The sequence below is a fragment of the Hemitrygon akajei genome, chromosome 11, assembly GCF_048418815.1.
Source record: "Hemitrygon akajei chromosome 11, sHemAka1.3, whole genome shotgun sequence".
Lineage (NCBI taxonomy): Eukaryota > Metazoa > Chordata > Chondrichthyes > Myliobatiformes > Dasyatidae > Hemitrygon > Hemitrygon akajei.
Window position 1 is genome coordinate 129497707 of NC_133134.1, and position 15986 is coordinate 129513692.

Consider the following 15986-nt stretch of genomic DNA (forward strand, 5'->3'; position numbering starts at 1 on the left):
TATATCTATGGAAGCCCTTGGTATTCTCCTTCACCTTGTCTGCCAGAGTAATCTCTTGCCTTCTTTTAGCCCTCCTGATTTCACTCTTGAATGTTCTCTTGCATTTCTTATACTCCTCAGGCACCTAATTTTTACCTTGCTGCATATACTTGCTATGCACCTCCTTCTTCTTATATACCCCTCGAGAACTAAGGTTCCATAAATCTGTTGGCTTTGCCTTTTATTCTAACAGGAAATACGAATTCTGGACCCTCAGTTGTTTACTTTTGAAGGCCTTCTACTTACCAAGCATCCCTTTGCCAGAAAACAACCTACCCCAATCTATATCAGATCCATTCTGATGCCATCTAAATTAATTATTCTCAAATGTAGAACCTCAATCTGAGGACCAGTCCTATTCTGCATAATTATTCAGGAACTAATAGAATTAGGATCACAAGATCCAAAGTGTTCCCCTACGCACACTGCCAGAAGTCATACAAAAGCATCTTTATATTGGCACAAGCAGTGAATGCAAGTTGAATCCACCTTGGAGGAGCTTCAGGAGCTGTGGTGTTCTGAGATTGAGAGTTGGATTGTTATGGGTATGAGATGACTGAGAACTATCTATGGGGACAGAGGATTCATGGAGGATTCTGGATCTTGATGAGGACCACTCACAAACTGTGCATTATATCCATAAAAGGAAAGATGTATGCCTTTGATGGAAGATGTTGATTGCTAATTTTCAATAATTGGATGAATTGGATGTCTTTAATGATATGACTGCATGGAGCCTGTTGCTCTCAAGGCTATTCTTAAATTATTTCAACATCTTACTAATTCAAATTTGTTCCTTAGGAAGTTTCAAATTACTTACTGTGAATTAAACTAATGGATTGAAGTAGGATTGGATGTTCTTTATGTTGAAAATTGAATTTGAATCATGCTTTAAATATTACCTGCTTATTTATGTTCAGTTGAGGTCCAGCACTGTCCTATACTAGTCTTTCAAACAGTTAATGCTGTTGCTCTGGAAGGGTTTGGAATTGTTGGTGAGAATTATTGCCCATAGCAAATAATTAAGTTCCATTATTTGGCCCAATGTCATTGCATCAGGCTTGCAATCGATAATGTTGGTTAGAGAGGTAGTATAAATCATATGGTATGGAAAAGAAATTTGTCAGGGTGACTGAAGAAAATGAGGATAAATAACATGACAAAATATCAGAATGATTTCAGGGAGGGATAGAGGACCACCACTCATTCTATTGAGGGTCGTTAATGAAAGAATACAGTGTGTGAACTGTGAATACGTACCTTCAAGTCAATATATAAAAAATATAAGTCATTTTAACAACATAGAAATGAACTAACAATATACATGAAAGATTTGCATCTATGCTACTTATCAGCATTTCAAGACACCCCAAAGCCAAGGTTTACAGCCAACGAAATACGGTTAAAATGTTAACAGGATAAATGTTGCAGGGTCTCAAACAGCAAAATGGTATAGATAAAATCATCTGTTTCTTCTGTGAAGTTGGGTAAAGTAATTATCCAGAACACTAGAGGGTGCTCCCTTCCAGTCTTTGAAAATGTGGCCATGGGTTCTTTCTATATTTCTCCAAAAGAGGAAATAGGCATCAATACAACATCTTATTTGAGCATGTTGGACTGACGTCCATTTAAACATCATTGACAATGCAATATCTTCTCATTACACAATGGAATTATGATTGTATCTTGGGAATGTGGCAACATTTCAATTGAGAGTTGAGAATCGTGGCACCACTGAAATTCTCCATTAAAAAATAATCATGGAAAACCTTGACAATATTAGAAATGCATATATTCAACATAATGAAAACTGTACAAATCGCGCTGTTTCATTTTTGAATTTTGCTTGATCAGTTGACCAAGATTTGCTGACTTTCTCAATTGATGTGGATTTTCCTAATCACTGTGATACTTCAGATCTAGTTAACATAGATTTTTGTCCATTGAAGTAGATACCATTGTCAGCAATTCCAATCATTCCTTATCATTCTTACCTTTCCATATAGTGGGATTGAAATGCAGCATTTTCTCCAATTCATAAACACACACACAGACAGGGGGTTTTACACGCATGCAGAAACCACAACATCAGCTTAAATCTGGTGTATTTATTCTCCTAATTCTGCAGTTGTGCAGTTGTCATATTATGACCTATCAAAGAGAACTGAAGGACTGCTGCATGCTATGTCTCACCAGAAAAACATTGCATGCATCTGCTTCACCTGAACAATCCGAGGGTCTCTCAATTCCCCAGATGGATTCTACAGTGTACTTGGGCAAATTTAAAGGTGGAAGGGTCTGCTTTCTAATCAACACCATGTAGTGTTTAGACATTAAGGTCCTGGCAAGTTCTTGCTCACCCAGCTTGAAATACCTAATGGTGAAATACTGCCCATACTAACTACCATGGGAATTAACTTTAGCTATCCTGATGGCAGTCTACATCCTACCCAGATAGACATGAGACTTGCACTCAATAAGCTATGCTCTATGATCAACAGCTTTGAAAGGGGATGGCCTGAGGCCCTCTTCATCATTGCTGGTCATCTCAATCAGGCCAACTTTAAGAGTGAGTTACCAAAACACACTAGCACATCCCTTGTCCCTCCAGGACCTATACCGCCTTGCCCACTGCTGTACATCCAGCAGATATGCCTACCGAGTCACTCCTTGACCACACTTTAGTAAATCAGTCCACCAAGCTGAGCTGCTTCTCCCTGCAAACAAATAAGCTGAAACATACATCTCCAGTATGGAAGGTCATGCGATGCTGATCTATGCGATGGTATAAGTCCGTAGATTGGTAAACGTACAAAGACGCACAGACTTTATCAGCAAGTATGTGGAGGACTACACCAAAGAAGACAATCCAGGTGTTCCCAAGCCTGAAGCCATGGATGAACCAGTAGATCTGCTCCCTACTGAAGTCTAGAACTGCAGCATTCAAATCAAGTGACCCTGACCTTCACAAAAAAATTGAGATATGACCTCCATTAAAAGGCTTCAAGGTTGCCAAGAGATAACACCGGTCTGAAATTGAGTCCTAGACTAGCCATGACAGGGCTTATATGCTACAATAAACAACAATCTTCAGAAACAGATTTATTTCTATCTTTGATATCTTTTTTTTTCCCCTTTCAAGGTTCTTTTGAAGAGTTACACACTGACTTTGGTTCTTCGCAGAAATGGGACCTTCTCTCAGGGCCTCATGACTGGCCGCTTTTTAATATGCCAAGGATATAGCCTGGAAGACTAGTGCACCTTCAGGGTGTTGGATTTTCGTAGCTCTGGAGATGGGTTGATTCGAGGCCAGTGTTGCTGCTTGATGTTTCATGGGAGTACACAGAAGATTGAAAGCAGCAAGCTGGCTGCTGGCCGTGTGCACAGGGACATAGAGTTCTTTGGGCACAGAGGTTGGAAAAAGTGACACAACAGACTTTTAACAAAACAACTTGCTGATTTATGGTGTTATGTCTACCCACGCGCTGTGAAATAGAAATACCTTTTTTTCTCTTATTAGGGAGAGAGAGAGCCTGCGGTATGTCGAATACCGGGTGAACGAGTAGTCTTTGGTGTACTGCAAGTCTGTGTCATTACTGATGCTTTGCTACATGCTCGAGTGCTGATGCTTTTTTGCTGGTAGGGGGTCATTGCTTTGCTGCTGCTTGTGCGTGGGGGGTGTTGGAGAGGGTGCTTGGGGTGTTAAAATTTAATTATCATTCATTCTTTGGGGCACTCTGTTTTTGTGAATGTTTGCGAAGAAATTTCAGGATGTATATTGTATACATTTCTCTGACATTAAATGGACCTATTGAAACCCATTGAAACCTATTGAAAACAAAGTGAGGCAGCATTGCTGACAATCCTGTTCTGATCAGCTTAATACATTCTTTGCATGTCTTGACCAGATGGGGATTGGAATATCACCACCCTTCCCTACAGCCGCCACTGGAATTGAGCACAAAGTCACTGTTTCAAATGTAAGATCAGTCTTCTGGCAAATGAACCCATGGAAAGCATCTGGCTCAAATGGAGTCCCAGGTCGCATCCTTAGATCTTGTGCAGATCAGCTGGCAGGGGTTTTTGCAGACATTTTTAACCTCCTTGGTTCAGTCTGAGGTCCCTACTCGCTTTAAGATCACTATCATCCTGGCGCCTAAGTAAAACAAAGTAACGTACTCTAATGACTGCAGCCCGCTGGCTCTGACATCTACCATCATGAAGTTCTTTGAAAGACTGTTCATGACATGCATTAACTTCCGCCTTCCTGACAACCTTGACCCTCTGTCATTCATGTACTGTTGAAACAGGACTATGGTAGATAAAATCTCCATGGCTCTCCACTCACTTCCGGAACATTTGTACAGTAAAGACACTGGTGTCAGATTATTGTTTATTGACTACAGGATTACCTTCAAAACTATAATTCCAAACATCTAGATTTGGTACTCAGTACCTCCCTTTGCATCCGGATTCTTGACATCCTGACCAATGGTTCACAATCAGTAAAGTTAGGCAGCAAAATCTCTGCTACAATTATCCTCAACTCTGGTGCCCCACAAGGCTGTATCCTCAGCCTCTGCTTGGCTCCCTATATACTCACAACTGCATGGTTACATTCTGCTACAACTCCATCTACATGTTTGCAGATGATACTATGAGAGTGGGTTGTACTTTGAATAACAATGAATCCTAGTACAGCTTGGAGATAGAGATCCTAGTGACATGGTGTCATGAAACAACCTTTTCCTCATTGTTAGCAAAATAAAAGAGCTTCTCACTTCAGGAAGCAAGACACAGTACATGCTCCTGTCTACATCAACTGTACTGAAGTCAAGAGGGTTGAGGGCTTCAAATCCTTAGGAGTGAACATCACCAATAGCCTGTGCTGGTCCAACTATGTTGACACCACAGCCAAGAAAGATCACCGTTGCCTCTACCTCTTTAGTAGTATAAAGAAATTTGTCATGTACCCTCTGATCCTCAACAATTTTTATTGATGCATTCTAGAAAATATCCTATTCAGATGCATCTGTGATTCAGAAGCATCACAGCTTGATGTCAACTGCTCTGTCCGTGACCACAAAAAAACTACAGAACATACAGACACAGCTCAGTTCCTTGGAAACTAGTCTTCTCTCAGTAGTCTTTGTCTACTCTCCTTGTTGACTCTGTAAAGCAGTCAGCATATTCAGAGAAAGCATTCTTTGAGATCTCACCCAGCCTAGACATTCTATCTTCTCTCTCCTATTGGGCAGAAGATAAAAAAGCCTGAAAGCAAGCATCACCAGACCCAAGGACAGCTTCTATTTTGTTGTTGTAAGACTATTGAATGGTCTACTAATCCAAAAAAGTAGATTTTTGTCTTCATTATGACCTTGCGCCTTATTGTCTACCTGCGCTGCACTTTCACTGTAACTGTATTTTCATTACGTACTCCAGTTTTGGTTACCTTCCAATTCCATGCATGGTTGTAATGAATTGATTTGTATAGACAATATATAAAACAAGTACTTTGTACTGTATTCACATAACAAAAATAAACCAATTTACCGATTTCATTTACCCTGTTCAGAGCATTCATTGGAACATACAACAAGATGTTTGTTTTCCTTAGTACTTTCTCACTTTTTAGATAACTCCTGCAGGGGCTTTGGCCATAGGTACTGTTGACTGTCTTGTAATTTGTCTGAGGTCATATTTCTGATTATGTATGCTCTCAGGGAAATAATTAACCATAAGTTAAGCACTTCATTATAGCTGAGTTGGCTTTTATTCTTTACCTGACAGCTGCCATGCACACACACACCTTTTCCGGTTTGACTGGTTGTATAATGATTGGGAGTGGGAGTCAAGTTAATAACCCAAAATGCCAAGAGGCAATTGAAGCTCACATGTGACCATCTTAACACGATGTTCTTTCAGAAATCCTCTAGATGGTGCTATGGACCATATAAGTAAGCCGAAGGAACGTTTACCCTCAGCTTGTCATTGACTATATTGGTGTTTTGTTAGTACTACAAGGAAAACAAAATTCTTTCATTATAGAGAGTATTACACATGTGGTTACCAAACAATGTTAACACAAATGCTCATTTTGTCCAAAATGCACTATATGGGCTAATAATCACAATATACTGCAGTTGTCCAGAAATTTTAGAGCTCCCAAATGGTTTGGCATTGTAACAAGGCACCAATAACTGTTCTTGGTGATAGGTCCCCACTACAAAGTTGCAGGGAGAGAGGGATGATCAGAATTAATATAAATGAACAGAAGCAGAAGCAGAAGGGAGGCAATGTCTGGTCTACTAAGGTCCTGAGGCTAAGTTGAGGAGAGAGCCCTGAACTGACTCAAACCTGTGATCAGCCAAGGGAAGAGTCCAGCATGGAATTCTGGAAAGATTGAAGTCTTGGGATGGAAGAGGAAAGAACATTGACCAACATGGGACTGAGACTGGTATAGTAGGGCACAAAGTCTAGACTAATTAGAGATATGTGGACACTGATAGGCTCTGAGGCCAGGGACCAAGAATGCAGAAGATTGAGGATTGAAGTTAAAGATGCTGAGGACTGAGTAGAGGATACCATAAATGTAGACTTGCCAAGATTTTCGGGGTGGCAAAGAATATGAAAGGTTAGGTCAATAAATGCCAAGAGTGATAGTATTATTGAAGATAATGGTTAGAGGGAATGTTAAATATTTCAAGGATCTTGATGGATCATTGAGGATTGGGATGGAATTATGAGTACTGGGCTACAGTGAAGACTATGGTGAGGGCTTACCATGGAAGGGTGGAGGAGTACCAGGGATTGTGGTGGTAGATGTATTGACTCTCAGGGTGGGCTAAAGATCGCAGAAGGCCGTTGCATCATGGGCAGTGATCAAGTGAGTGAATCAGTTCTAGGAATGGAGATCATGCTTCTTTTATGGTGATGGTGGAGTGAGTGCATAATTAAGCATCATTGGGGGGGGGTGTATTTCAGGCTGATAGACCTCAGGTCTACCTAGAGATATTGAGGTTCAGGATCTGGGCCTAGGTCTTGAGGAAGAGATTACAGGGTGGGACATAAAGAGTTGTAGGCAATCATTGTGATGGCATGGAGTGAAAAATTGCCATTCCTTTATACAGGTCTTCTGGGGAGGATAGGTTGGGGGATCAATTTTCATTTGAGAGATACTGAAAAGAGCAATGTTATTATTGATAGATAATAAACATTCAACTGGGCAATCAAATGTTAATAAAGCAAGAACCTTCTAAATATTTCTTAAAGACGTCCTCAGTTAAAAATATTCAGTATATGTAGTCTATTATTCCCAGCTTCCTAAATTAAAATACATCCTAAATTAAAATGAAAGGAAAGTTACTGTGAGTGATCTGGTGTAACAGTGGGGTTTTCCTCCCTCACTGAGTCAGCTTTGTACTGATCATCTGACTGTAGTAGTCCAACTGACTCTAATTAAGTGATCATGTTAAGGAATGAAACTGATCTGCCCAAGTTCCCATTAAAATGTGTTTTTGTACTTGTACATGCCGGTGCTTCCAGTCAAAGGCAGTTGTGGAAGAAAAGGATGGCATGATGAAAGCCTGATGAAATAATTTAAAGCTACTTAGCTTTAACCTCCACTCAAAATTTTCTGGACATGTTTTTGCTTGATTTTTTTTGCCAGAAAAGGCTTTTGCTTTTTTGCCAGAACATTGCGTTCTGATGTGGGGTGTGACGTTGGTTGGAAACTGGCTCCAGGCCTACTCTGGTGTTTAACATGAATGAGTCAATGTAGAAATGGTGCTTACTCATGATGTCACAAGTGAACAAACATCTGTCATGGAATTTTACTCCTTTTGGGCCAGAGTATAGAACTTCAGTCCATTATATTTTTGAAGTTAGCTGCCAATTTCATTAAATATATCCTAAAGTATATTTCAATTAAAGTCCAGTACTTTAAAAAAAAACTCCATTATTATTGTAGATAATTATGGAAATAAAGCTGGATTATATGGCAAAACTTTATTGTTATGCTAACAAGGATGTTGTCTCATCCCATACAAAGTTCAATTAGAAAGTGAGTTGAATAAACTTTTGGTAGCACCAGTGCTCATGAGATGGTCTGCTTCACAATTTAATTAAGTTGGCTAATTAAAATATATCCAAAAATGAAAAAGAGAAAGAAAGAAACAAGAAATTCCAATACCAATGTCACAAGAGATACTGGAAATCTCAAGCAACACACACAGAATGCTGGAAGAACTCAACAGTTCAAATAATATCTGTGGAGGGGAATAAACAATCATTGTTTTAGGCCAAGACCCGATGAAGATCCTGATGAGTCCCAATGAAGGGCAAAACATTTACTGTTTATTTTCCTCCATAGATGTTGCCTGACCTGCTGAGTTCCTCTAGCATTTTGTGTCTGCTGTTCTAATACCAATGTGATGTAGCTGTTCATTATAGTACACATGGTTTGTGGCAAATCTAAACTTTAAAAACATGGTACTTTGAAAATTCGTGCAACCAGCTTCAGCTTCTTGTCAATTAAACAATTACAATGAACCAACCATTTTTATGGGAACTAATTATCAGCAATCACTTACATACTTCTCTGAATCTTAAGAGAAAAACAAAATCACAAGAGGAATAAGCACTGTTAATTTTGAATATTGTGAATTATCTTTATAATTTTATCCTGAAGAAGGTTGGAAGAGGGTATGCTGCACATTTATGTACCATATGGATGGAGAAGCATCTTCTCAGAACTGTGAATAGTTTAATGAAGGTGTTTTAAAACATCAGGAAGTGGAAATTTATAACTGGTAATGAGACATCTCAAAACAGCTATAACTCAGTATGTAGGTATTCTCATGAATGATTGATGTAGAATCTCTGTGGGTAAGAAAACTACTTTACCAGCATATCATACATATTTTAACCATGTATCTTCTGGTTAAATTTTTGAAGAATACTGTAAGCTTGACTTAGATTCCACAATCACAAAGTTACAATTTTAATTTGGTGTAGTGTTTCATATGTTCAGTCAGAAGGCTGAAAATTTGTTTGAAAACTTTAAGAAAATTCATCTGATTGGCCTTGATAATTTCATCATCTCTTCCCAATATGAAAAGGTATTTGTTAAAGCAGTGGAACATGTAGTGTATGTAAATATATTTTTCTTGTTATAGCTTGTGAATTTTCTCCTCATTTGTTCCACTTTGAAGACAATGAAGTATTCTTGAATGCAATTGCATGCATATTTTGGGTTTTCTAACATCTCATTATGTGCCTGTTAATAATGTGATGATCTCTGAGAAGGATCAGCTGTTGGCTTAATCTTGCCTATATCTAATATCTATAAAAAAATTCACAGAATAATGCCAAAATGCTGGAAATCCATTGGTCTCCTCTTTCCCTAAAGACTACCACCTGAGACTGGCCTAGGTTGGCAGCGAAAACTGAAAATTCTCTTTTCAATATGGCTCAGTGGCTGATAAGTCATGTTAAAAGTAAATGTAAAGTACAGCAATAGTTCGAATATATAGAGGGATGGATATTTTACATTATAGGCAGATTTTATTAGCTGTAGTTTCAGCAGAAGCTGGCACATAGTTAATGAATGTGGCAAGGCATTAGTTCACAAAACAGCCTGCTGACTTAACTCCTTTCTGCAATATCCAGAATTCATATAGATAGGTATATGCCTTGTAATGCCATTATTTTGAGTTTGTTATGGAGGAGGATAGGCCTCGTCCTCAGGTTGGGATTCTAAATTGGAGAAAGGCCAATTTTGATGGTATTAGAAAGGGTCTGGCAAGTGTGGACTGAGACAGGCTGTCTTCTGGTGTACTTGGTAAGTGGGAGAATTTCAAAAATGAAATTTTAAAGGTCTGTATGTTCTTGTCAGAACAAAATGAAGGGATAACAGGTTTAGAGAACCTTGGTAATTGAGAGATATTGAGGCCCTAGTTTAGGGGAAGAAGGAGGTCCATAGCAGATATAGGCAGACAGGAGAGGATAAGGTACTTGGGGAGTATAAGAAATATAAGAGAACACTCAAGAAGGAAATCAGGAGGGCTAAAAGCAAGCATGAAGTTAATCTAGCATACAAGGTGAAGGAGAATCCAAAGGGCTTCTACTGATATATTAGGAACAAAACGATAGCAAGAAACAAATTGGTCCTCTATGTATGGAGCCAAAAGGGATAGAGAAGATCTTAAATGGATTTTTTTGCATTTGTATTTACAGTACTCAGGAGATGGACACAGAATCTATAGAAATGAGACAAAGTAGCAGTGAGGCCATGGACTGTATACAGATAAGCGAGGAGGAGGTCTTCGCTGTCTAGACGACAAACTAGGGTGGATATATCCCCAGGGCCTGACAAGATGTTCCCTTGGACTATGTGGAAGGCTACTGCTGAAATTACAGGGGCCCTGGCAGAGATACATATTTAAAATGACTTTAGACCATAAGGCCATAAGACATAGGAGCAGAATTAGGGCATTTGGCCCATTGAGGCTGCTCTGCCATTCAATCATTTTTCCCCTCCTCAGCCCCACTCCACAACCTTTTCCCCATAACCTTTGGTGTCATGTCCAATCAAGAACATATCAAGCTCTGCCTTAAATACAGCCAACATCCTGGCCTTCACAGCTGCTGTGGTAATAAATTTCACAAACTCACCAACCCCTGGTTAAAGAAATTTCTCTGCATCTCTATTTTAAATAGGTGCCCGTCTATCCTCAGGCTGCGCCCTCTTGTCCTAGACTCCCCGTCAATGGGAAACATCCTTTCCACATCTACTCTGTCTAGGCCTTTCAACATTTGAAATGTTTCAGTGAGATCACACCCCCCATCCTTCTAAATTCCAGTGAGTACAGACCCAGAGCTATCAAACATTCCTAGTATAATAACCCTTTCATTCCCGGAATCATCTTTGTGAACCTCCTCTGAACCCTCTACAGTGCCAGCAATCTTTTCTTAGATGAGTAGCCCAAAACTGTACACAATACTCAAGGTGAGGCCTCACCAATGCCTTATAAAGAAAGCCTCAGCATCACATCCCTGCTCTTGTATCCTAGACCTCTTGAAATGAACGCTAACATTGCATTTGTCTTACTCACCACAGACTCTACCTGCAAGTTAACCTTTAAGGTGTTCTGCACAAGGACTCCAAGTCCCTTTGCGTCTCAGATTTTTGGGGTTTCTTCACATTTAGAAAATAGTCTGCACATTTATTTCTTCTACCAAAGTGCATGACCATGCATTTTCCAACATTTTATTTAATTTGCCACTCTCTTGCACATTCACCTAATCTGCCTAAGCCCTTCTTCAGCCTACCTGTTTCCTCAGTATGATCTGCCCTCCATCATCTTCATATCATCTGCAAACTTGGCACAAAACCATCTATTCTATCACCTAAATCATTGATATACAGCATATAAAGAAACAGTCCTAACACCGACCCCTGCGGAACACCACTAGTCACTGGCAGCCAACCAGAAAAGGATCCTTTTATTCCCACTTGCTGCCTCCTACCAACCAGCCAATTCACACATGGGAGGCTTGTCTAGAAGGTTCAGTCAATTGGCATTCAAGATAAGGTAGTAACTTGGATCAGACATTGGCTTTGTGGGAAAAGGCAGGAAGTGGTAGTAGATGGTTGCCTCTCTGTATAGAGTCCTGTGACTAGTGGTGCGTCTGTTGTTCAATGATCTGGATGATAATGTGGTTAACTGGATCAGCAAGTTTGTGAATGACACTAAAATTGGAGGTGTAGTGGACATGAGGAAGTCTATAAAAGTTTACAGTGGGATCTGCACCAGCTGGGCAAATGGGCTGAAAATGGTAGATGGAACATAATGCATACAAGTGTGATGCACTTTGGTAGGACTAACATGGCACTGTAAGGTGGGGCACTGTGGTAAACTACGTATACCCGTCTGGACACACCCCTCTACTGACTGCTGCTGACTGCTCCTGTGGCTCCTCCCACAGACCCCTGTATAAAGGCGATTGGGGCACTGCTCCTCCCTCAGTCTCCGAGATGTCGTGCTCCCTTTTTGCTGTTAATAAAAGCCTATTGTTCACTTCCAGTCTCTTAGAGTTATTGATGTGCATCAGGCACTGACAAGTGCAGTAAAACAGAGGGATCTGGGAATACAAATCAATATTTCCTTGAAAGTGTCACAGGTATATAAGGTCAAAAAGAAAGCTTTTGGCACATTGGCCTTCATAAATCGAGGTATTGAACTATAGGAGTTGAGATTTTATGTTGAAGATGTTGGTGAGGTCTAATTTGGAGTATTGTGTGCAGTTTTGGTTGGCTAGCTACACTAAAGATGTCAATAAGATTTAAAGAATGCAGAGAAAATTTACAAGGACATTTCCAGGACTTGAGGACCTGAATTACAGGGAGAGTTTGAATAGGTTAGGATTTTGGAATGTAGAAGAATGAGGGGAGATTTGATGGAAGTATACAAAATTATGTGGGGTATAGATAGGGTAAATGCAAGCAGTCATTTTCTACTGGGATTGGGTAAAACTACTACCTAGAGGTCATTGTTAAGAGTGAAAGGTGAAATGCTTAAGGGGAACACGAGGGTGATGAGTGTGTGGAATGAGCAGCCAGCAGAAGTGGTGGATACAGATTTGATTTAAATGGTTTAGAGAAATTTGGATAGGTATATAAATGGGAGAGACATGGAGGGCTATGGTCTGGATACAGGTCGATGGGACTAGGCAGATTATTAGTTTGTAATAGAGTGGATGGGCCAAAGGGCTTGTTTCTGTGCTGTGGTGTTCTGTGACTCTGGGTATGGATGTTTAAGGATAATGCAAATAATCACAAACATGTCATTCACAATAGAAAAATTATACCCAAATTTAACAAGTTTTCCACAAATTTATCCGTCTCCATCTATTACTTCTTACACCTGTTACATACCCCGTAACTGGGTCACTTACCAGCAAAGATAGAGAGGTCCGTTGAAGTCTGATGGTACTATTTTAACAGTATTTATTGATAAAAATACACAAAAATAATATCAATGCAACCATACAGATAATATACGTCATCAATACTAAATCTAAACACGTGGGTATAATAATAATCAATAAGAAATAACTCTATCGTTGTCTAAGAGATAATGTATTGTCCGATGGAAATATAAAAGTCACTCAAGTTCATTCAAGCTGCCGGCTGCAGTCTTTGGTTGGAGTCAAGAGAGAGAGATTAAAACTTGCCCATTCCTTTTATGATGTCAATCCTTTGAGAGTCGTTGGGGCTGATTTCTCCTTTGTGGTTAGCTAAAGCCGTTCTTCTGTGGCAAGGCCCACCAATTCCGAAGCAAATGGAAAAGGACGCACGTGGCTTTCCACCGGCTTTCGCTATTACGCTGTTACAGGATTTCTAGCGTTTCTTCTGGTGCGTCTGAGGGGCTGTTCCCACAGACCCTCTTTTATCCCCACTCACGGGGTCTCAGATGTCAATCAGGGTGGAATGATGCCATCCCCCAACCAGCCCACGTTGCCTGAGGGCTTCCACGAAGCACAGTACTCAATACACAATTCCGTCTCCAAGAGACAATGGCCGTTTCCCGTAGCTTTGTATCGCCGAGGGGCCAAGACATTCCAAACGTCTCTCTCTCATTTCCTGGGTCTCCTGACCTGAATTAATAGCGATCTTGCGATTCTCAAAAAGGAGGGGGCTGCTTTGGGACCCTTCGACCCCTCAGAGTTGGGCACAGGCATAACACCCCCTTTCTTCAACCCTTTTTTACCATCGGTAAAAACGAAGTAATACAGAGTCTTACAGGATTTTAGAATCTAACACAATACAAAAGGTTTTTTCTTTCACTACAGAGTAATACAGTTATACATTCAATTCAGCATCTAAACAGTTAACGATTACATTGTCACTTCCTTTAATATCTTAACATCTTGTACCTTACTAAAGTCTTGTAGCATCAGACTTCAATTTAATAACCACCTATTTTTAGTTCTTATTTTTCTTTAGCAAGCAAAAACTAAAGAGTTGTGATCTTAGCTTACGGGTATACTACAAAGTTCATGCAAATACTAATCTTTATGTTACTTTCAAACTTAACAGGCAGGCTTCCATGGGGGTTTTCTTTTATTATTCACATGCTTTGTTGAAATCCCTTAAAACCGGCTTCTGCTATTTAAAAATGGCGTCCCCATTAACCCTCGCCTCTTTTCCGGTTAATTCCCACGTGGGGAGCTTGTGCACCCTGGCGAAATAGGCTTTCGTCCGCTCCTTTCATAGGAGTTATTTTATCAACAATGTGTTCCGGACTTAGACCATTTCCCGAATTTCCACCCAATTCTTTAATTTTACGCAAGTTGCTAGTTTTCTCTTCAGGGCCCTTCAGGCCATTAGTTTTCAGTTTGAACTCTTTGCTCAAACAGCATTTCAAATTCTGCCTTTTCACACCACACTCTGGAATAACAATAGCGTGTGGGGCCCCTTTACCTTCCAACTCAACCTGTAATTGATTCACAGGCTTTGTGGTACCGAGTCATTGTCTCTGTAGCCTGGTTGCTGCTTCTGATATCAGTCCAACCTTTAGATTTTCTTCATTCAATTTTGGGAACTACACATTCCCCTTTTCCTTCTATAATAATATTCACCCCACCACCTTTGATCTCCTCACTAACTTTTAACACACCTTCGAGCACAAACACCTGGGAACTCTCACTTCCCACTATTACCCAAGGTTAACCCTTTTTCCACTGAACCAAGCCCATCTGACCCACAAGGACTGCATTCCTTTTCAACTGAATCAAATACCTCAGACTTTTTCTGAGCTCCATTACTAGGTTCAGTACCACGTGCATCCACATCTTGGACACACTCAAACGGGACATTTGCCTCTTCCAGGCTTTCAATACCCGTACCCGGTCCAAATTCTAAATTCACCTGATTCTCCCAGCTACTCTCTGGGCAACTCCCTTCTGGAGTAAACTCACTCCCGCGGGTTGAAACAACCCCATCTGCCAACCCAGCAGACTTCTTCAAGGTAAGGGCACCCTTTTCATCTAGGACTGCCCTCATTTCATTATCGGGGACACCTTTAGAATTTTCCACTTCTTCAAACAGTTCTGCCAAACCAGACAGATCATCCATGTCCAACCCTGGACCTTTTAACAGCTTTATCTGTTTCTCATCTTTATTTCGTGCCTCTAGAACTTTTCTCCTCGCTAAGGGCAGGTCTACCTCCTCTCCCTTACTCTCTTTCACTTTACTACTCTTAGTTTCACCACCCTCTAAACCCTTGTGGTACAGGGTCGGTAAAAACGTCTCAGCCAACTCGATACCGGCTGGATTTAAACTGCTCTCATTCTCAGCTGCCTTTCTCGACAGGCTGCGAGTGATCGCGCATGCGGGATAGATCTTTGAATCTAGGGGCGGGGCCTCAACACTCACAGGCGGTCGCATCAGCATCATTGCTGACCAAACCTTACCACCAGCTAAATCATTACCCAGAAGGACGTCCGCGTCAGTTCTCGGGAATTCTGATCACACCCCCATTTCAACTGGTCCAGAGACTAACTCACAATTCATAATGATCCTATGCAAGGGCACCATTTCCATCCCTTTTCCTATTCCTTTCACAGCTACCATTCCCATCTTGCGACCAAAATCTAGTACCTTACTGCTAATCAATGACAGTTCAGCACCCGTGTCTCTCCAGATCCGCACGGGAACCGGTGGATCTCCCTCTCTCACAGACATGGTTCCGTTTGACATACAAGTCTCAGACCCTTCTCGTACTCTATCTACCCAGGGATCTCTTGTCGATTTACTGATTACCACGGCACATCCGATAGGGACCGCTGCTTTCCCTTTTCCTGTCTCCTTCCTCGGAGCAAAGCACCTAGATGCAATATGTCCCCCCTTTCCACAATTAAAACAGGTCAAGCCCGGAAACCTC